Raw genomic sequence first — 24,982 nt, 5'->3', positions numbered from 1 at the left:
CAGAAGACGGAGATTGCAGTGAGCCAAGATCACACCATTGCACTCCAGCCTGGGCGACAAGAGCAAAACTCCAACTCAAAAATAAAAAATAAATAAAAATAAAAAATAAAAATTGATTTAAAAGATTAGTTATAAAAAAGTTATGTATATATCTTTGATGTACTTTTCCTGAGATCTAATGAGATTTGAAATATTTTGTATTTATATCAGCTATTTATATTTGTTTTTTTCTCTTGTAGGTTATCTGTTAACATAATTTCCAGTTTTCTATAGTATCTTAGAGAGAGTGAATAGAGTTATTTCTCTAAAAAGTTTGTGAAAAAGAGTGAAATTTTTAAAAAGTAGCTAAGGAGTATGTGTAATTGAAAAAAGTATTTTTTTCAATTGGTTTTTTGTTTTCAACATAAATTTGAGGATATCCAAGGGCCAATGAATAGCTCCAAATACAGTATAAAATATGGCTATGTAGGTGTTGGGAATAAAAACTGATAGTAAAAGTTTCTGAAGAAAACAAGACAAAGCAACATGAAAACATAGATTAAGATAACTATTTCCTAATCTTCAATTCCCCAAAGTTCTGATAAAATTATATAGAATTTTAATTCCATAATGTTACTTTTCTCAAAATATGTTTCTTATTTTTAAATAATTTTATATAAAACTTATAAGTCTCCACATTATGAAGCTTGACTTAGACTTACCATCATTTAAAGATATCTCAGTTTATCAAACTTATTTTTATTTGTGGTTCACTTTTGCATCTTCATAATGTGTATGAAATCATTTCCTCAATTAGATTTTTAGAAAAGTTGATGCCTGGATAATGTATTTCCTGAGTGCTTCTGTATCTTAGTATCTTTTTATTTTGAATTTGCAGTTGAATAATATTAATCTAAATATAGAAATTCAGATGAAAATATCATAAAAATGCCATACTGCCCAAAGTAATTTATAGATTCAATGCTATCCACATCAAGCTACCATTTATTTTCTTCACAGAATTAGAAAAAACTACTTTGAATTTCACAGGGAATCAAAAAAGAGCCTGTATAGCCAAGACAATCCTAAGCAAAAAGAACAATGCTGGAGGCATTACACTACCTGACTTGGAACTATACTACAAGGCTGCAGTAACCAAAACAGCATGGTATTGGTACCAAAACAGATATATAGACCAATGGAACAGAACAGAGTCCTCAGAAATAATGCCACACATCTACAACCGTCTGATCTTTGACAAACCTGACACACACAAGCAATGGGGAAAAGATTCCCAAATGGTATTGGGAAAACTGGCTTGCCATATGCAAAAAACTGAAACTGGAACCTTTCCTTACACCTTATACAAAAATTAACTCAAGATGGATTAAAGACTTAAATGTAAGACCTAACACCATAAAAACCCTAGAAGAAAACCTAGGCAATACCATTCAGGACATAGGCAAGGGAAAAGAGTTCATGACTAAAACACCAAAAGCAATGGTAACAAAAGCCAGAATTGACAAACGGGATGTAATTAAACTAAAGAGCGTCTGCACAGCAAAAGAAACTATCAGACTGCGCCACTGCACTCCAGCCTGGGTGACAGAGCGAGACTCCGTCTCAAAAAAAAAAAAAAAAAAAAAATATCATCAGAGTGAACAGGCAACCTACAGAATAGGAGAAAATTTTTGCAATCTATACATCTGACAAAGGGCTAATACCCAGAATCTACAAAGCACTTAAACAAATTTACAAGAAATAAACAACCCCATCAAAAAGGAGATGAAGAATGTGAACAGACACTTCTCAAAACAAGACATTTATGTGGCCAACAAATATATGAGGAAAAGCTCATCATCAGTGTTCATTAGAGAAATGCAAATCAAAACCACGGTAAGAAACAATCTCATACCAGTTACAATGGCAATCATTAAAAAGTCAGGAAACAACAGTGCTGGAGAGGATGTGGAGAAATACAAATGCTTTTACACTGTTGGTGGGAGTATAAATTAGTTCAACCATTGTGGAAGACAGCGTGGCAATTCCACAGTGATTTAGAACAAAAATACCATTTGACCCAGCAATCCCATTACTGGGTATACACCCGAAAGATTATAAATCATTCTACTATAAAGACACATGCACACATATGCTTATTGCAGTGCTGTTCACAATAGCAAAGACTTGGAACCCACCCAAATCCCCACCAATGATAGACTGGATAAAGAAAATGTGGCACATGTACACCGTGGAATACTAGGCAGCCATAAGAAAGGATGAGTACATGTACTTTGCAGGGACATGGATGAAGCTGGAAACCATCATTCTCAGCAAACTAACACAAGAACAGAAAAACCAAACACCGCATGTTCTCACTCATAAGTGGGAGTTGAACAATGAGAACACATGGACACAGGGAGGTGAACATCACACACTGTGCCTGTTGGGGGTTGCGGGGGCTAGGGGAGGGATAGCATTAGGAGAAATCCCTAATGTAGATGACGGGTTGATGGGTGCAGCAAACCACCATGGCACGTTTATACCTATGTAACAATCCTGCACGTTCTGCATATGTATCCCAGAACTTAAAGTATAATTAAAAAATAAATTAAATAAATAAATGAAAAGAAATAGGACAAAGCAAAAGTATCATGGCATAAAAAAAGAAATTTAGATGAAAATAAGTCTTTTTAAAATTTTTGCAATCTTGATCCATTGCCTCATATCAAAGCCAAAAATAATGTAGATGGTGTGTTCTAAATTTTCTTTTTTTACAGATGAAGAAACTGAGGATCAAAGTGCTTAAATTATTAATAATTACCCAATCTACCAGCTTTTACAATATTTAAAACAACCTATGGCCCAGCTACAGAATTTAATTACACCACTAGGCACACCGAAGTGAAGTCCTCAGCCTCTACTTACTGTATTTTAGTGAATATAAAGACAACTCAAGAAAGCTTATTTAAACACATACTTATCCCTGATATGTTGGTCTTTTCTGATGCCAAAAGACAAGTCATATTCGGCTTTTCTATTTTGCTTTGAAATCAATCATTTAGCCTAACTCAAGGCAGCCTGCTTTTGAATTGGAAATTATCAACCTAATTCCTTATCTAGTTACTGTACTTAGAAAACACATTATTTTAGACATATCTACCAAAGTATAGCTTATCTTTAAACAACACAAATGGACAGCACTCACATATATTTTCCTCATTTCATGCCACTGCTTCTCTGCAATAGAACACAGCACTCTTTAACATCTTACTTTGACTTAAGTTACACATAAATAGAAATGATATATATGTTGCTTGCCTTTTGTAATACAGCAGATGATGCATATTAACTGGGTTTTGAATTCATAGGAATAGCAGCATGAATAAAACACATCTTTGAGAGTCTTAGATGAATTATGCATCCTAATGTCTGGAAAATTTTCCAAATGTATGTTAATAAAGTTAGTTTCTCAACATTGCCAGTGAAGAGTCCTTCCCCTTGAATGAATGTCATTAACTACCACCAATTCAATATTCAGTTTATAAAAAAATAAACTACTCAGATAGAAAGTAGCCATTTAAATTGGAAATTTTTAATAATTTTAAATCTAATACAATCTTTTTATCAAGAGTTTCTATTTACATATACCATTTAACTTAAGGATCAAAATTAATAGGAAACCACTTCAAACTCAATTTTTTTTATTAAACAGTGCAGTGAATACAGGAGGACTTCCAAAGACCTCATAATATAACATATTACGTTTTCAGGCAAAAACACAGAGAAGTTAATTGTCCAACTTTCATAGTGTGATGAGTGAATGTGTTTCAAATTACTTGGTGTAAATTGTGCTAATGTAACAGTTTTTGGCCTTTTGTATTACATTTTAAATGTAAGTTTAGATTCTGAAAGTGTCGGTATCTATATATAATATACACATATGTATACATTTCAGTGCATGCATATAGGTATGGATGTGTATATATATGTATGTATCTGAAAGCATAATAAAGCGTAAAAGGAGTGTCTTTGAAAATTGTTGTGTAGGCACCAGAAGAGACACACTGATAACAGGACAGACATCCACGGTAAATCAGTGTCTGGAACTGTAGCCAAAAGACTGGCCTAATAATTGTGGTGGCATTGCATCATTGCTAGAACTGCTGCTGGAAGTACAGGATGCTGTTGCAATAGTGTCTTAGTTCTTTCAAGTGGTACATTAGTATGTTTTACAATGCTATAAAGGAATACTTGAAGGTGGGTAATTAATTTAAAAGGAGGTTTCTTTGGCTCATAGCTTTGTAGGCTATACAAGAAGCACGGCACCAGCATTGGCTTCTGATGAGACTTCAAGAAGCTTCCAATCAAGGGGTATGTCACATGGTGAGAGAGGGAGTAAGGGAGAAAGGAAAGAGGTCCCAGGCCCTTTTAACCAACCAGCTCTCTCATCTAATTTCCAGTGATATCAGAAACCTGAATTCAAGAGCATCTGTTAGAGGTTCATAGCTGATTTAAAGTTATGAAACTTGCCATTGCAAAATTCTAACTGAGACAGTGAAAAAGATGTGACCTAAATGACTCCATCTTGCTTCTAACCTCCAAACTGTCCTTGTTTATCTTATACTTTGGAAGGAACTTATAGTTCAGCTTTGAAACAAATATGATAACAGTTCTTTCCCAAAACAAACCTTTTTACTGCCTGTAGACTAGACTGCCTAAACCCACAAGATTAGAAGTTATGGTAATTTTACTAAATATTTCAGGGTGTAGCTATTTTCATTAAACCAATATCAATGTTATTAAAGACTACGCAAGTGAAGATCATTCTGTCTTGGGCTGGGTTTATAGTTTTGTAACCCCTGTGCCAAATTTTGACACCTTATAGTATTTGGCAGGGATAAGTATGAAATTACTTGATTAATAAATGCAAACAAAAATGTATGCTGGTAATTCTTAAGACATTTCTAGTATTATTTTACCAATAATTTTAAAGCTTGCTTATTTATTAAAGATTTTACTTAAGTAACATAAACTTGAAAAAGCATTTGACTAGTCTTTCCTTTTTCTGATGAAGTATTTGATTTAAGCACTTATATTTTTCTTTAAGCCAATTAATGCTTATATATATTTTAAGTAGTGAAACATTGTGTACACAACACATAAATATATAGATGTTTTAGGCATGCTGATAGAAGTACATCTTATAGATTCATAAAGACCTTTTCTTTTCGCATCTTAGACTATCAGATTCTTGAAAACCTGTTTCACAACCCTAGGCAGTTGTCAGCTAAATAGTCTTAAATTTGCATGTTGAAAGAAACAACTCAGAGGAAAATCAAATAGCAAAATTTACGTCACAAAGTACAGAGAAAAAAGTCTGGTGGTGCTAGAGGGAGATTAAAGATGGATACAAAATCAAACATAAAATTATAGAAATTTATCAAAGGATTGTGTAAGGAGATCGATTTTATTTACATAAGGACTACCTATCTTTTATCTGGATCTCTGAGCTCTGGGCAGAACCCGGACTGAATCCTGGGTCTCCAAAAAGGGAGAATTATTTTGAGGTCAGACCACATGATGCTTTTACAGTGCACTTAATTTTTTTTTTCTGACAAAGGCATTTCTAAGTGTCTAAACTACACTCTACTTTAAAAACCCTTGAGTAGCCTATGTTGCAATAGTCATTAATGAAGAAAACAGAGTTCAGTCAACGGAGAAGAAAACAAACTTTTGCTCAAAAGAAAGACAAGGTCCTAGGAGAGAAAAAGCAAACAAACATGAAGGTCTTTTAAATACACACACACACCCCTTGGATGTTAGCTTTTAATTAAGCTGACTTTTAACCATTGAGCTCCTTTTTTAAAAAAACACTTTTAAAATCTCATTACTATATGTCTGCTAGGACAAATTGCTGCTATTTCAGAAGTACCAAGTATCAAACCGAAAAGGGCTTGATTTAGGAATCAAAGCCAGGCTGTTTTGGTGGAACAAAGGGAAGGCAGAACCTTAGCTATCGAACTGCAGTGTGGGGTGACAGCCGTTCCTTTCAGTTTGGTCTGGCTAGCAAAAAGGTGGCCTTGTTATATAAATAAAACCCCTTTAGGAGTCGAAATAAAAAAATATGTCCTCCTTTCTTTTTCGCTCAGCACACCACCTACCACCCTTTATTGTGTGTGTGTGCGTGTGTGTGTGTGAGAGAGAGAATTTAGCCACTTCAGAGGCCTTGTTCCTCATAATTTGGAACTTTCTTTTCCTTTATTTGTATTTGATCAAATTGGATAGAGTTAATCAAACCCAATGGGAAAAAGACGAAAACAGCAAAAACAGAAACAAACAAACAACAAAAAAAGCAGTTAAGCAAAACAGTGGCACAATTTACACGATCACTGAACACTCCAATGGTAAGAGGAAATTAAGATCAGCTGGTTGTTAATCTCAACTTTAGCCAAGACAAACCCTAATTCAGTTTCTTACCTAGGGATGGGACTCAGGCTGTAGACAGCTCTCCGCCACCCTAGAAGCGGAGGAAAAAAAAAACAAACTCATCTTCCCGTTGGAAGTGAGCTCAAACTCCATAATGGAGTTACCTGCCTTCTTTCTTCATGGAAACAGGAAATCTTGCCTTCCTTTTGGAACAAGTAAAACTCCAAAAAAAAGAGGAATTGTACAGCAAAGTAAACATTAGGTCTTGACCAAATTTTGGGATTTCATGGATTCTCTGGAGTGGGTGCTCTCAGACCTTGGCAAACTGTCCTATTGGTTTGAGCCATATGGTTAGCTCGTGCTGGTACCAAGCACTGATAGGAGATTTGTCAAAGATCAGGGGCATCTCCACTCAGGATCCCTTCATAGTTACCAAAATGTGAACCCCCAAAATCTGAGACAGGTCTCAGTTAACTTATAAAGTTTATTTTGCCAAGGTTGAGAATGCATGCCCATGACACAGCCTCGAGATTCTGATGACATGTGCCCAAGGTGGTCAGAGCACAGTTTGGTTTTAGACATTCTAGAGAGACATGAGACATCAATCACCATATGCAAGAAGAACTTTGGTTTGGTCTGGAAAGGCAGGACAACTCGAAGCAAAGGTGGGAAGACTCAAAAGTGGGGAGGCGCTTCCAGGTCATAGGTAGAAAGAGACAAATGATTGCATTGTTTTAAGTTTCTGATTAGCCTCTCCAAAGGAGACAATCAGATATACATTGATCTCAGTGAGCAGAGGGGTGATTTTGAATAGAAGAGGAGGCAGGTTGGTGCTAAGCAGTTCCCAGCTTGACTTTTCCCTTTTAATCATTTGGGGACATTAAGATTCATTTTCCTTTCAGAATACAATAATTCCTTATCCGTAGTTCCCCAAAGTCTTACCTCTTCCCAGCATTAACTCAAAAGACCAAAGTTCAAAGTCTCATCTGAGACTCAAGACAAGTTCCTGCCACCTATGAACCTGTATTTTTTTTTTAGTTATTTACTTCTTAAGATACAATGGTGGTACAGACATTGGATAATTTCTCCCATTTCAAAAGGGAGAAATCAGCATATAAAAAGGGATAAGAGGCCTCACATAAGTCCAAAACACTGCATGACAGACATTAAACCTTCAAGCTCCAAAATAATCCTTGACTTCATGTCCAACATCCAGGGCACATTTGTGCAAGGGGTGGGCTCCCAAGGCCTTGTGCACCTCTGTCCCTGTGGCTTTGCAGGGTGTAGCCTCTGTGGCTGCTCTCACAGGTTCGAGTTGAGTGCCTGTGGCTTTTCTAGGTTCAGGGTGCAAGCAGCTGGTGGCTCTACCATTCTTAGGTCTGGAGGAGGGTGGCAGCATGATTCCCACAACTCCACTAGTCAATGCCCTGGTGGAAACTCTGTGTGGGCACTATGATCCCCTCTTTCTCATTGGCACTGCCCTCTTAGAGTCTCTCTGTAGGGGCTCTGCACCTGTGGCAGGCTTTTGCCTGGGCACCTAGACTTTCCCGTACATCTGAAATCAAGGAGTAGGCTGCTAAGCCTCCATCACTCTTGCATTCTGCACACCTGCAGACTTAACACTACACCATGTAGAAGCCACAAAGGCTTATGGTTTGTGCCCTCTGCAGCATCATCCCAAACTATAGTTGGGGAGCTTTGAGCCATGGCTGGAGCTAGAGATGCAGACATATGGGTAACAGTGTCTCAAGGCTGTAAAGACAACAGGGCCTTGGGCCTGGCCCCTGAAAAACATTATTTCCTCCTAAGCCTCTGGGCCTGTGATGGAAGGGGCTGCCTCAAAGACTTCGAAATGCCTTTGAGGCCTTTTTCTCATTGTCTTGGCTATTAGCACTTGGATTCCTCTTATTCATGCTAATTTCCCTAGCAAGTGTTTGCTCTACAGCCTGCTTGAATTCATCTACTGAAAATGCTTTTTCCTTCTATACCACATGGCTAAGTGGTAAATGTTCCAAATTTTTATGCTTTTCTTCCCTTTAATTGTAAGTTCCAACTTTGCATCATTCCTTTGCTCCCACATCTGATAATAGGTTGTTAGAAACAGCAACATCACATCTTGAATGCTTTGCTGCTTAGAAATTTATTCTGCCAGATGCCTGAGGGTATTACTCTTAAGTTCAACCTTCTGCAAATCTCTAGGGCATGAACACAGTGCAGCCAAGTTTTCGCTAAGGTGTAAAAAGGCTGACCTTTACTCCAGTTCTCAGTTACTTTTTCATTTCCATCTGAGACTTCATCACACTGGAGTTCACTGCCCATATTTCTTTCAGCATTTTGGCCACAACCATTTAACCAGTCTCTAAGAACTTCCAAACTTTTCCTCATCTTCCTTCTTCTTCAGAGCCCTCTAAACTCTTCCGACCTCTACCCATTACCCAGTTCCATAGCTGCTTCCACATTTTCAGGTATCTTTATAGCAATGCCCCACTTTTCAACATCAATTTTCTAGCTACTATTATCTGAAACATGTTTAATATGTATTATACTTAGAATATTCGTTTTCTTCCTTATATATAGTTTCTTCCTGGTATCTGGTTTAGAAATAATATTAACAGGCCAAATGTCAAGGAATTGAAGGAAGGGCCTATATGAGTAGTTAAATTAGCTGTATTGTTTTTGATTTGTGGATTTCATTAGTAATTTTTTTGTGTGTTTTGCTTTGGGACCTTTTTTATTTTGGTTTTGCAAAAAGTAACTTAAATAGTTTTATAATTGCTTCATATAACATGGAGGTAGACCAGGAAAAAATACATTCAGCTATCCTTATTATGCATTAAGTGTTCAAATAAACCAGTGTGAGATAATAACACTATCAATTAATTGGTGGGATTAGCCTTACCATTTTATTTTTATAAATGTATATTTCTTCTGAATGTGTCTGAGTCCAAGAGTGGACAAAAAATAATTTTCTACTTTGGACTAATTTATAAAGGTATTTGAAAGTCTGTATTACTAATTTGTTAAATTCGTGTTCTGCTTATGACATAAATTGTAAACTTTTGTTTTTCTAAAAAAAGTAATTGACCACTTGTAAAATAAATAATTCCCTATACTGGTAAAAATTCAAACAATGCTATGATATTCAAGTACAGAAATTGGGCACAGGATATATTCTGATTAAAATTTCCTCAAAGATCAGCTTGAAGGATAGCTTTTGACTCTCCATGCATATACCCCTTTTCATATTTTTCATATTTCATATGCCCCTTCTCAAAGAAATATTTTTTCTATTGTAGCATGACTACCCATTATATAACCAAAAGCACACAGCTTCACTTGAAAAAGACAACTCAAATATCATCAATTACTCTTTATACTTCCAAATCTAAAATCTTCATTTACTGATTTTTTTTTCCCTGGAACTCATCAAATTTGGTCTCTGTGCTTTGCTATTTCTGAGCTAAATCATAAGGCTATTTACATGTTCATGAAATGTGCAACTGGTCCCAGAGCTATCAACGGTATCTAAACCTTTGTTCCTACATGATTCATCCCATGAGTCTTTCGCCTCTTGTAAAAAACACAGCTCTTGCCTTTTGCTACTTTCTGTGGTTTTTAAAATCTGTTTTTGATTCCCACTTATTTCTGAGGATTCTAATCATTCATAAGACTTGCCAGCACATGTTTGCACAAACTCCATTTTGCAGCAGCAACCCTATTTTCCTCTGATAGGCAGAATTGTTTACCCAAATATTCATCATACGCCACTTAAAAAATATATTGTTTAGGTGAATCAGAAGCTTAAATTGTTCTGGTTGCAATGTTAACCCTTACTTAAATAACAGCACTGTTTTTCACCAGGTAGAAATATTTTTTTCCTTTGGACACGGAATCTCTAATTAAGAATCCAGGAGATTAAGAAATCTTTTTCAAGTGGGAAAGCATATGTAATAAAAGAGAACTATTGTTCATTGACTTTAAGCATACACAGCACTCTATAGGATAGTCTCCCAGTTTCATATAGTTGAATTGTCCAGATAGCTCTGCACCTGAATCTTCTTGGGCCATCCCACTTTTCTATATATCACGAACTACTTTCATTTAATGAATTACATTATAAGATCAATGAAGAGTTGCATGGGTATCAGACTTTTTCTTATTATTTTGTTTGAAAGTGAGTTTCTTGGCTAATAGCAAGATTGTGTGGGAAGTTCTGAAGAAAAAATATATGTGTGTGTATATATATATGTTGAGTATATATAATTAAGTTAATGGAAGAAAAATATTTTACAGAATGAAGAATGCTCTAAATATTCATATGTAGCAAAAAATATTAAAATAGATGTAACAGAATCTATGAATGTTGGAAAGGAATACTTAGAGATGATGGAGATGATGTTGTTTTCTAAATGTGTTCACATGAAAAAAACAATGAAAATATAATAAACTATCACACTTAGATATTTGTTGCTAGCCATAGTTCCTTCACTCCATGACTATGTTGCCAACAATAGTCTACATTTTTTATGGTCTAACCTTAATTATAAACATCCCAGCATTTATTAGGGCCATGTATCTTTGTAAATAATATAATATCTAAACATTTTAATGCAATTGAAACATATATATATATATATATATATATATAAATGAGGAAAATATGTATGATAATTTAAGAAAACAGACTAAATGTCTCTAACCTTATAAACATAAGGTTTCTCTTTATCTCAAGAATATAGCAATACTACTATGGAAACAGGCTAGCTAAACATTATCCTATCATAAATTACAGGTGTATTCTAAGTCTTCTAGTGGTTACATTTAAAAACATGCAAGGAAACTGGCAATAATATGTTCAGAATGGTATAAGATAATGTTACTTCCATTCATTGGATAGAATTTTAGTGTTCCAAATTATGATCATTTCCTGCAGAAGTTTTTTTTTTTGCTGTAGCAGCTACTTTTAGAAGATGACTATTCCATAATTAATTTCCTGTTGTTTTTTGTTATGCTTCTAGTAATGTATTTCTGTGCCCTAATAGGCAAAAGATAGTGTTACAGAATAAAAGTAATGCACATTTTCTATTTTTCAAAGCCTTTTCTTTGAAAGCATGCAAAGTTTTGAGTTCAAAATTGTAAGTTATGTAAATTACATTCAAACAAATTATTGTTTAGAAAGTTTAAGGTCCTTAGCTGTGTGCTAGTTCCACTGAAAGATAAACATAAACATAACCAACTTCCTATTAAAAGCTTAAGGGGAATACAGCCAGAAGCAGTGGCTCAGGACTGTAATCCCAGCACTTTGGGAGGCAAGACAGGCAGATCACGAGGTCAGGTGTTCGAGACTAGCCTGACCGACATGGTGAAACCCCGTCTCTATTAAAAATGCAAAAATTAGGGCATGGTGGTGTGTGCGTATAGTCCCAGCTACTTGGGAGGCTGAAGCAAGAGAATCTTTTGAACCTGGGAGGCAGAGGTTGCAGTGAGCCGAGATCACACCACTGCACTCCAGCATGGGTGATAGTGAGACTCCATCTCTAAATAAATAAATAAATAAATAAGCAAACAAACAAACTTAAGGGGGAATATTCACTTTTAGGGCCACTGAAAAGTATATAGAGAACTGAATACAAGGCAGAATTCAAACTGCATTGCAAAGAACAAAGTGTATATGATGAGGTAAGTCATGGTAGAAATACTTTTTGAACAATTAATAGGATTTTTATAGGTAAACATGTATGAGATGAAAGACATTTAACAAAAAAAATATGTATATGAGCAAAAATTTAGAGGCTGGAAAATTTGAGACACCATTAGTGAAATACATTTACTTCAATTTGTATAGATTACATAAATATTTTAAAAGAGCTGAATAATGAGAACACATGTCCTCATGGGAGAAACAACACACATTGGGGCCTGTTGGAGGGTGGGGGATGAAAGGAGGAAGAGCATCAGGAAGAATAGCTAATGGATGTTGGGCTTGAAACCTAGGTGACGGGATGATCTGGGCAGCAAACCACCATGGCACTTGTTTACCTATTTAACAAACCTGCACATTTTGCACATGTACCCCTGAACTTAAAAGTTGGAAAATTTTAAAAAAATAAAAAATTTAAAAACGTGTAGCCAGCTATAATGTGGGGAAGGTGTGTTGTGCTGGTTCATTTAAAATCTTGAAAAATTAAGATTGTGAAATATATAACTAATAAATTAGGCAATTAAAACGATTAGCACTGTGCTTAACAAAGATTGATCTGGTAACACATTAATACATAAAAGTAGCTGAAGTACTGACAGATATGAAGTCAAGAGTTGGACATTGTTTCAGTAATCCTAGCTTATATGAGGAATTCTACAAATGTAGCATTAAATGTAGAGATAGAAAGAAGAAAATAATATTGAACAAAACAAAGAAAGCAAAATCAAAGTAGAAAAGGATAAATGTGGTTGCTCATAAAATTAGGTGAGGTGAGAAAAATAACACAAAAATGACTAAAGCCGGCCGGGCGCGGTGGCTCAAGCCTGTAATCCCAGCGCTTTGGGAGGCCGAGGCGGGCGGATCACGAGGTCAGGATCGAGACCATCCTGGCTAACACGGTGAAACCCCGTCTCCACTAAAAATACAAAAAATTAGCCGGACGTGTTGGCGGGCGCCTGTAGTCCCAGCTACTCGGGAGGCTGAGGCAGGAGAATGGCGTGAACCTGGGAGGCGGAGCTTGCAGTGAGCCGAGATCGCGCCACTGCACTCAAGCCCGGGGGACAGAGCAAGACTCCGTCTCAAAAAAAAAAAAAAAAAAAAAAAATGACTAAAGCCTTATATTTAGCTATTAGATTTGTGCTTCATTACTAAGAGTTATCAAAGGCATGATTCAGAGCCATGTCTCAGAGAGAGCCTAATGGACAACCTGTAATTGTTGATGACTTTAGACCAACAGTTCTGCATGACTGTTGCAATATTAAATGACATAAATACGCTAATAGTGTAATTTTCTTAAAAACTTTGATAAAAATTAGAGTGATAGTTCCCTATTTATAAAAAAATTGATAATTGGTTTATGGGAATTAAAATCACTTCTTTATATGATTTGCCTTTAGGTTGTTTTAAACTTTATGCTTTATTATAATTTCACAAATAGAAGCTATACATTTACAGCACACACACCTTATTTAAGAGAATACAAGATGGCAAAGCACAATGTGTTTACATAAATAGGTCAAGGGGTGATGTCAGCAAGAATGTCAAAATAGAAGCTTTCTAGCTCTACTCTTTCCCACCAAATCCCATCTAGAAATTATCCATAAGCAAGAATACAATTGTGAATATCCCAGAACTTGAGAGTGAGGCTGAGACACCCTTTTCAACCATATAAATGAGAAAAGCCATGCTTAAAGGTCTTCCCCCATCCTAGTGGCAACTGCAGGTCAATGATTCCCTTCAGAGGGAGCATATGGTTCCACCCACCCCCAGTGGCAAGTCCACCAAGTCTTGGTGCTCTGCTTAAGCCTTCCCTAGACTGGGATGTAAGCCCAAGTCCATGCATATCTGGAGTAAAGCCTCTGGTCCTGCTCACTCTGTGAGGTCACATAGCAATTCCAGAAACCTCACCAAGCCCGAGAGCCCAGCAAATGGCCCTGCCCAGCTACAGATGCCAAGCAACAGTACTGTCCTGCCAGAAAAGATAACCTACAACCCTGTCCAATTAGAATAAGTTACACAGTCCAGCCAACAGCTTTATCTGATGACAGAGTCCAGCGAGTGGTCTCATGGAACAAAGGAACACAGTATGCAGTACCATTTAACATCAGACAGGAAGCAACCAATCCCAACTAGACAACCTGGCACCAAGGTCTACCTATGTACAGTTGCTTCCAGTAGGCTCATCTATAACATCAGGATAGACTAAATAGTACAGCTATATCACCACCAAAGAATACCTGCAAAGGCCAGAAGTAATGGCCATTTCCTCGAATGTGAAGGCATCAATGCAAAGACACAAAGCTTAAGAAGAATTATGAAAATATGACACACCAAAAGATACTAATAAAGCTCTAATAACAGACATAGAAGAAATGGAGATCTATGAAATAATGGACAAATGCTTCAGAATAATACTCAAAGAAGTTCAGAGAACTCAAATAAAAATACAGATACAAAATTAAATAAATTTTTGATTACAATTTATGACTAAAATAATTTTTACAAAGAAATAAAAACAATTAAGAAACACAATTAGAGATCCTAGAGATAAAGAATACAATAACTGAACTAGAAAATTCAGTAGTAAACTTCAAAGGCAGAGCTGATCAAGCAAAAGAAAATAAATAAACATATTACACTGAAATTATTCAATTAGAGGAGCAAAAAAAAGAAAAAGAAAAAGAAAAAAATAAAGGCCTATGCAAATTATGGGACACCATCAAGCAAAACGACCTTGACATAATAGGAGTTGCAAAAGAAAAGATAAATTAAAAGACCAAGAAAATGTATTTAATAAAATAATGGCTGAACATTTTGCAGAATGGAGATAAGACAACAACATCCAGGTCAAGGAAGTTCAAAGGATGTCAAGTAAATTCAGCCCAAAAAGGAGTTCACCAAGACACATAATCATATTATGAAAAGTCAAAGACAAAGAAAGAATACAAATGCAGCAAGAGAAAATAAATGTATTCCATTCAATGAAGACCCAGTATGACATTCAGTGAATTTCTTAGCAGAAACCCTGCAGTCCAGGAGATATGGGATGATATATTCAAAGTGCTGAAGGAAAGACTGTCAACAAAGACTATTTTACCAGCAAAGCTATGATTCAGAAATGAGGCATAAATACTTCCCCCCCCCCCCAAAGAAAACTAAGAGTAATTATCCCTAGAGCTAGTTTATGGAAATTTCTATATATTCACAACTCCTTCAAAGAGAATAAAATACCTAGGAATCCAACTTACAAGGGATGTGAAGGACCTCTTCAAGGAGAACTACAAACCACTGCTCAATGAAATAAAAGAGGATACAAACAAATGAAAGAATATTCCATGCTCGTGGGTTGGAAGAATCAATATCGTGAAAATGGCCATACTGCCCAAGGTAATTTATAGATTCAATGCCATCCCCATCAAGCTACCAATGACTTTCTTCACAGAATTGGAAAAAAACTACTTTAAAGTTCATATGGAACCAAAAAAGAGCCCGCATCACCAAGTCAATCCTAAGCCAAAAGAACAAAGCTGGAGGCATCACGCTACCTGACTTCAAACTATACTACAAGGCTACAGTAACCAAAACAGCATGGTACTGGTACCACAACAGAGACATAGATCAATGGAACAGAACAGAGCCCTCAGAAATAATGCCACACATCTACAACCATCTGATCTTTGACAAACCTGACAAAAACAAGCAATGGGGAAAGGATTCCCTATTTAATAAATGGTGCTGGGAAAACTGGCTAGCCATATGTAGAAAGCTGAAACTGGATCCCTTCCTTACACCTTATACAAAAATTAATTCAAGATGGATTAAAGACTTAAATGTTAGACCTAAAACCATTAAAATCCTACAAGAAAACCTAGGCAATACCATTCAGGACATAGGCGTGGGCAAGGACTTCATGTCTAAAACACCAAAAGCAATGGCAACAAAAGCCAAAATTGACAAATGGGATCTAATTAAATTAAAGAGCTTCTGCACAGCAAAAGAAACTACCATCAGAGTGAACAGGCAACTTACAGAATGGGAGAAAATTTTCACAACCTACTTATCTGACAAAGGGCTAATATCCAGAATCTACAATGAACTCAAGCAAATTTACAAGAAAAAATCAAACAACCCCATCAAAAAGTGGGCAAAGGATATGAACAGACACTTCTCAAAAGAAGACATTTATGCAGCCAAAAGACACAGGAAAAAATGCTCATCATCACTGGCCATCAGAGAAATACAAATCAAAACCACAATGAGATACCATCTCACACCAGTTAGAATGGCAATCATTAAAAAGTCAGGAAACAACAGGTGCCGGAGAGGATGTGGAGAAATAGGAACATTTTTACACTGTTGGTGGGACTGTAAACTAGTTCAACCATTGTGGAAGTCAGTGTGGTGATTCCTCAGGGATCTCGAACTAGAAATACCATTCAACCCAGCCATCCCATTACTGGGTATATACCCAAAGGACTATAAATCATGCTGCTATAAGGACACATGCACACATATGTTTATTGCGTCACTATTCACAATAGCAAAGAGTCGGAACCAACCCAAATGTCCAACAACGATAGACTGGATTAAGAAAATGTGGCACATATACACCATGGAATACTATGCAGCCATAAAAAATGATGAGTTCATGTCCTTTGTAGGGACATGGATGAAACTGGAAAACATCATTCTCAGTAAACTATCACAAGGAGAAAAAACCAAACACCGCATGTTCTCACTCATAGGTGGGAATTGAACAATGAGAACTCATGGACACAGGAAGGGGAACATCACACTCTGGGGACGGGACTGTTGTGGGGTGGGGGGAGGGGGGAGGGACAGCATTAGGAGATATACCTAATGCTAAATGATGAGTTAATGTGTGCAGCAAAACAACATGGCACATGGATACATATATAACAAATCTGCACATTGTGCACATGTACCATAAAACCTAAAGTATAATAATAAAAAAAAAATTAAACAACACAGTCCTAGAAAATGGGCTCTGAAGAAATTTTTTAAAAAATTAAAATGCCTTGAGACAAGGGAAAATGGAAACACATCTACCAAGACTTATGAGATGCAATAGAAGCAGTCCTAAGAGGAAAATGTATGCTGATAAATGCTATATTTTCTTTAAAAACAGAAAAATCTCAATCTGATGTTATAGCTCAAGGAACTAGACAAACAAGAACAAGCTAAGCCCAAAGTTAGCAGAAGAAAGAAAATAAAGAAGATCAGAGCATCAACAAATGAAATAGAGACTAGAAAAACAAACAAAAATCAATAAAATTAAGAGCTGGTTTTTTTAAAAGACAAGCAAAATTGACAAACCTTTAGCCAGACTAGGGAAAAAAGAGAGAAGGCTCAAAATAACATAATTAGAAAGGAAAGAGAAGATATTACAATTGATACCACAGAAATACAAAGGATTATAAGAAACTGCTTTGAACAATTACATGCCAACGAATTGGATAATGCAGAATATATGAATAAATTTCTAGGCATATACAACCTACCACAACTAAATCATGAAAAAAAACCAGAAATCTGAACTGAATATGATTAAGGAAATTGAATCAGTAATAAGAGGTCTCCTTAAAAAAAAAAAAGAAGCCCAGTAGCTGAAGACTTCACTGCTGAATTCTACCAAACATTTAAAGAAGTACTAATACCATTTTTTCTCAATACTTCCAAAAAATTAAAGTGAAGAGAATACTTCCAAACACGTTTTAGGAGGCCAGCATTACCCTCATACCAGAGCTAGACAAGAACACAAGAAAATTACAAGACAACATCGCTGATGAACATAGATACCAAAATCCTCAACGAAATATTAGTAACCAAATTCAACAATGCAGTAAAAAATCATTCAATTCACCACGATCCAGTGGATTTGTCCTTGGGATGTAAGGATGATTCAACATATGCAAATCAATAAATGTGATAGACCACATAATAAATACAACTACTCTTAACAGATTAGGTATAGAGGAAATGTACCTTAACACAACAGAATCTACATATGACAAACACATAGTTAACATCATTCTCAACAATAAAAAGTTGAAAGCTTTTCTCCCAAAATAAATGACAAGGTGAGGACACCTATTCTCACCATGTCTTTTTAACATAGTACTAGAAGTCCTAGCCAGAGCAATTAGGCAAGAAAAAGAAATGAAAGTCATTCTATTAGGAAAAGGAGGAATGAAATAATCTCTATTTGCTACTGACATGATTTTACATATAGAAACCTATAAAGATTTTAACAAAAAACAGAACGGATAAATTCAGTTAAGTTGAAGGATATAAAATCAACATACATAAATCAGTAGTTCTATTTATTAATAACAAACTATCCAAAAAAGAAATTAAATCCCATTTACCAAAGCAACATCAACAATGTAATATGTAAAAATAAATTTAACCAAGGAGGTAAATAATTTGTATATTTAAAACCATAAAACATTAATGAAAAAAATTAGAAAAAACACACAAATAAGTTGAAAGATATTTTATGCTCATGGTTTGGAAGAATTAATATTGTGAAAATTTCAGTACTACTCAAAGTGAACTACAGATTCAATGCAACCCCTATCAAAATTCCAATGTTATTTATCAGAGAAACAAAAAAAAAACCCTTAAATTATAAAACCACAAAAAAACGGTCAATAGCCAAGTCTATTTTGAGCAAAAGGAACAAATTTGTTGGATGAAGACATGGGCAAAGTACCTGAACAGACATTTTTCAAAAGAAGATACACAAATGACCAACAGATACATAAAAATGAAAAAAAAAAAAAGCTCAAATCACTAATTACCAGGGAAATGCAAATTAAATCCACAATGAGATGCTATTTTATACCTGTTGCAACGTCTTTTACCATGAAATAAAAGAGCAAGAGTTGGTGAGGAAAAAGGGAACACTTGTATGTCGTTGGTGGGGAGGTAAATGGGAGTACTGCCATAAAGAAAATTATATGGAGGACCCTCAGAAAGCTAAAAATAGAACTACAGTGTGATCTAGGAATCCCACTTTTGGATATATAAGCAAAGGAATTGAAATCAATACATCAAAGTCCTATTTGTGCTCCCATTTTTTGGGAGCACAATACTATTCAATCTCAAAAAAGAAAGAAATCCTGTCATTTGCAACAACATAGATGGAACTAGAGGATATTATGTAAATAAGGACTAGTGAAATATGCCAGGCACAGAAAGGCAAATACCACATGATCTCATTTTTAGTGGAATCTACAAAAGTTGCACTCATAGAAGTAGAAAGTAGGATTATGGCTACTAGAGGCTGGAGAGTGGAGAGGGAGGAAACGGGGAGTTGTTGATCAAAGGGTACAAAGTTTCAGATAGAAGGAATGTGATTTGAGATCTATTGCACAGCAGGGTGACTATTGTCAATAATAATGGATTTTATATTTTAAAATACTTAAAGAGTAAATTTTAAATGTTTTGCCATAAAAAAGATAGGAAAATAAGGTCATGAATATTTTAATTACCTTGGTCTAATCATTCCTCATTGTATACATATATCAAAACACATTTTAGCACATAAATGTAAATAATTATAATTTGTCCATCAAAGATAATATTAATAATAAATAAAATCACTAGATATGTTTAGATTGATTAAAAATATACAAATTATCTTCCAAAACATTTTCCATTTTCAAAAGAAATGGACAAAAGTTTCCATTGCTTTGAATTCTCACCAGCCCTTTTTGTCTGAATTCTTAATTTAAGTCATTCTAGTATATGTGCATGGCATATACTTGTGTTTACATTTTTCTAGTAACAAGTGATGTAGAATAACTTTTTTAAATGTTAGTTTTCCATCTGTTTCTCATCTTATAAAACTTGTGTGTTCAAGTCCTCTGCTCATTTTTAAAAATGGGGTATTTATCTAATTATTACTTAGCTGTGATCATTTTATTTGTATTATGAATACAAGTCTTCAATATTAAATACTTGTTTTAAAATATTTCCCTGAGTATTTTACTGCTATATTCATTTTCTTAACATTCCTTTTGAAAGTATGGAAGGTCAGAATTTTGTTGAAGTACAAATTGGCATTGTAATTTCCTTTATGTTTCACTTTAGTGACCTATCTGAGAAATCTTCGGCTAATCAAGGGTTGCAAAGATTTTCTCATGTATTTCTTTACATAAGTTTTATAGCTTTAGATTCCATAATATATTTTGCTTAGATGTATATTTTCAGTTAATTTTTTATATAACACATGACTATGAATCAGTGTTCTTTTTTTGCAAATATTTATCTAGTTTTCAGACATTATTTATTGAAAATATTATACTTCCTTCTTGAACTACATCGGCAACTTGTCAAAACACAATTGACAAATATCTGTGGGTATATTCCTAGAATCTACATGCTATTGCATGAATCTAAATCTATCATTAGCCAATACCACATCTTTTGATTATTGAAGCTTTTCAAACTCTGAATTTAAAAAGTATGAATCTTCCAAATATGTTCATTTTCACACTTTATTTGTCCATACAGCTCCTTTGCTTTTCATATATATTTAGAATTAATTTCTGAAAATCTACACAAACAAAAAGAGTCTGCTGATTTGGGGTTTGGAAGGTATTGAATATCTATATAAATATAGGAAGTTGGCCTCTTAAATGGAATTGAGTCTTCTAATCCATAAACACAATATCTACCTCTATATATGTCTCCATTTATGTAGGTCTGCTTCACTTTGTATCATCAATATTTTCTCGTTTTCAACATACACATTCTGCATACGATATGTTAGATTTTTCTCTAAGTATTACATATTTATTGATACCATTATTGATGGCATTATTTTAAAATATCAATTTGCTATCATTGATTGTTAACCTATAGGAATAAAATTTATTTTTTTTAATTTTCCATTTGTACCTTCCAATCATGCTAGCTTATTCTAATTCTAGAACTTTCAAGTAAATACTTTGGTACATTTCATATAAACTAACACATACCTGTAACATACAAAAGAAGACATTTCTGTGCCAACAAACATGAGAAAAAGCTCAACATGAATGATTGTCAAAGAAATGCAAATCAAAACCACAATGAGACACCATCTCATGCCAGTTAGAACGGCGATTACTGAAAAGTCAGGAAACAAAAGATACTAGTGAGGCTGTGGAGAAATAGGAACACTTTCACACTGTTGGTGGGAATGTAAATTAGTTCAACTACTGTAGAAGACACTATGGTGATTCGATCTAGAACCAGAAATGCCATTTGACCCAGCAATCCCATTACTGGGTATATACCCAAAGAAATATAAATTATTCTACTGTAAAGACACATGCAAACATATATTTATTACAGCACTACTTATAATAGCAAAGACATGAAATCAACCCAAATGCCCATCAATCATAGACCAGATAAAGAAAATGTGGTACATATACACCATGGAATGCTAGGCAGCCATAAAAATGAATGAGACCATGTCCTTTGCAGGGACATGGATAAAGCTGGAAGCCAGCATCTTCAGCAAACCAACACAGGAACAGAAAACCAAATACCACATGTTCTCACTTGTAAGTGGGAGTTGAACAATGATAACACATGGACACACACAGAGAAACAACACATACCAGGGCCTGTTGGGGGGCGGGGGATGAGGAGAGGGAACTTAGAGGATGGGTCAATAGGTGCAGCAAACTACCATGGCATGTGTATACCTATGTAACACACCTGCATGTTCTGCACATGTATCCCATTTTTTTTGTAGAAGAAATTAAAAAAAAAGACTTTTATTTTTGTGTTTCCAGTATACATGAAAATTTCTTTATCTTGCTTTATTGCAATGGCTAGCTCCCTCACTGTGATGCTGAATAGCCATAGTGAGAGTAAACTTACTTGCAGCACTTCTTTTAAAATTTCTTTTTGGGCAAACAGCTGTAAAGAAATTATTCCAGCATTTGTTTTTCTTTTTTAAATAGTCTGTATTTAGACCTCAGATTTGAAAAAAAAATCATAGTATTCTAGGTTGACAATTTTTTTTCACTACTTTGAAGAAATCACACTTCATTTTCTTGGCTGGCACAGTTTCTGATGATAAATCTGATGTAGAATATATTTCATATTTTTAATGCAATGTGTCATTTCTCTCTGCTTACATTTGGAAAAGGATATTACCCTTCTGCCAGGTTGATATCATTGGGAAATTGATTCAATCTATTCAATAGTGGAGCTAGATTTGGTTTTGTTGTTGCTCTCATTATTTTCAGTAAATTATAAGTTTTAAACTCTTCTACTGTAAACTGCCACTACCTAGTCTTTTATATTGATGCAGAATCATGGGCTCAAGAATCAGATAAATTTTGCTTCAACTTATTTTTCCAAATTAATGGATCTCTTCCCAGTGTGTGTATGAAAATGTTTGATGCTCATTTCCCAGTGGCTTAAGGGTTTTGTTTCATGTGAAAGATCTCGGGCAGGAGAATCAGTTTCTTGACTCTTCTGTAGTGGCAGCCAATGACCATCTGTTTGCCTCATTCACCTACAGATGAAGTGATCTGTCTACAGTTACTTACCTTGCTCCCAGTCTCTCTTATGAGCATCTCACTGAGGTTTGTTTAAAAAAACTTTCAAGTAATTGCAGTATCTTCTTGTATCTGGGCTTTCAGTTACTCTAAACAGATATATTAATATTTGCTATAATGGGTTGAATGGTGGTGGCTGAAAACATATCCAAATCCTAATTTTCAGGACCTGTGAATGTGACATTATTTAGAAAAAGGGGTTTTGCAGATATAAATAAGTTATGAGTATTTAGATGAAGATCATCTTAGATTTTCTGAATGGGTCTTTAAGACAGATGTCCTTGTAAGAGAAATGCTGAAAGAATTTAGGATGGGCAAAAGAAAAGAAGACATGAACACACAGAGAAAGCAACTGAAGACAGAGACAAAGCTTAGAATAGTGCAGTTACAGTCAAGAAATGCCTGGAACCTACCAGAAGTTAGGAGAAAGACATAGAACATTCCTCCTCAGACTCTCATGAAACCAACCCTGCCGATGCCTTGATTTCACACTTCAGATCCCCAGAACTCTAAAAGAAAAAAAGTTTTAAGTTTTAAGCCACTCATTGTATAGTATATTATTACAATAGCCTTAGGAAACTAGTGCACTTGCCCGCACTTGGCCTTTAGGAATTCACAATTATTTAAGCTGATTTCTTTTCACATGCTTCAATGGAGGCCACCTCTTTTTCTTGTACTCTGCTAAATGTATCCTGTCTCACCTAAGAGAGGCTTGTCACTGTTTGAAATTCTGTTTACTCGGTTGATTTTAACATCAATTATTTGATGGATCAAAGGCAAATTACGATTTTAGCAGGTTATCTGCAGTTTTCTCTTTGTTTGAATGAAAGTGTTCTTCATTTAAAAGAGGATATTGATATAACACATCCTATGAGCAATGCCTCTTTTAATGATATCTCCATGAATAATCTGTAAAATACTCTTCAGCCAAAGAGAATAGCCATGATAGATTGTAGGTTTGAATGGAAATGAATAAAAAATTAGAATATTTTTTTATGCCTTCTACACTGTAAATCCAAGTACACCAAACTTGAGAGGAAAGAAAGTAGATGATGTGTGCCCTCAGAAGAAACCCTGAATGGTGGCTGTGAGCAAGTGACTGCCTTTAATATAGAAGTGTCCTTCACTTAGGGACTGCAAATAGTGAATTTATTACTTTGTATTCTATTGCACTGCCTCTCATTAAGTTGGAATTTATTATAAGATTAAAACTAAATATGAAATAAACAATACAAGCTAGTAGGTAACATTTCTACCAGTGAAATTGAATTCCTAGTATCCCCTTTCTGTAACTGACAAAACCAAGTGATCGCTGGCCTGTGTGAGCAGCCTCCAGGGTGTATAGGCTGGAGAGCTGAGCTCTCAGGAACCACACAGCCAGTGACTTCAATGGCATTTAGTGTCGTGAAAGCACTGGACTCACAGAAGAGCCTCTAGTAATGAGTCCTACAGTACAATACTCAAAATGGATTTCACTTCTTCACAGAAACAGAAAGATGTGAAATAATTAGACATTTCACAAAAATACCTTTGCCATTATTTATAGACATTAAGAACAATGCTGAAGTCAAGCAAGTAAATAAATAGATTATGATTCCCTGCCTAACTGTTTAGAATCATCTTAACCTTGTGGCTAACAGTGTAACTTGTATCTCTATGTCATCTTTGGCCATATTTGTATACTTGTGTAAAAAAATCAGCAGATGTATCACAGACTGCCTGCAGGGGCATTAATTTTCTTTCAAAATAAGTTTTAGTCTATCTCCTATTTCCCAGTATCAACTTAAAAATTAGGTTAAAATAGTGAGAAATGGAAATACAAAAATAATTATTTGAAGTTAATATGTACTGGTTGCCTTCAAAAAAAGTAATCGAATTTAATACATTTTTTATGAAAATGAGGAATATTAATAGTCACCTGGGAGCATCAAAAAGCACACTTTTTTTCGCTATTAAAAACATTTAAATATTCCAAAAATAAGAATTCACTTCAGGAAAAGTTATTTAAAGGCACAAATTAATTTTATTACTGGGGGATAAAATAAATTACCAGAGAATATTAAAATTTTCTCTTTTGTTATATAAGTTAAATAAACAAACACCAACAAAATCTGAGCTATAATACTAGGGCAAACACAAGGCATTTGAATACTGGGTCAATGAGCTTATTGGGATATACAAAATACTGCACTGAATCTTACACTTGAGTGAATTGAAGGCAGCACGCTAATACAGTCATTAGCTACGTGTCTTTGTAAGATTTTTCTCACTTCCTCTTCTATTT

At 35.0% G+C, this 24,982-nt stretch overlaps 1 long non-coding RNA gene across 1 annotated transcript in view; it reads right to left on the bottom strand.

The window, feature by feature from the left end:
- LOC134732763 (uncharacterized) overlaps positions 1-24,982 on the bottom strand; it is a 212,295-nt gene that overhangs the window by 109,824 nt on the left and 77,489 nt on the right. Inside the window, exon 2 of the long non-coding RNA XR_010116247.1 lies at positions 23,112-23,207. This is a non-coding gene — a long non-coding RNA (uncharacterized lncRNA). The remainder of the gene's footprint in view (positions 1-23,111; positions 23,208-24,982) is intronic.

Source organism: Symphalangus syndactylus, chromosome 16, assembly GCF_028878055.3.
Source record: "Symphalangus syndactylus isolate Jambi chromosome 16, NHGRI_mSymSyn1-v2.1_pri, whole genome shotgun sequence".
NCBI lineage: Eukaryota > Metazoa > Chordata > Mammalia > Primates > Hylobatidae > Symphalangus > Symphalangus syndactylus.
The sequence above is the reverse complement of the archived record's forward strand: the minus strand, read 5'-3'. Positions and strand labels throughout refer to the sequence as shown.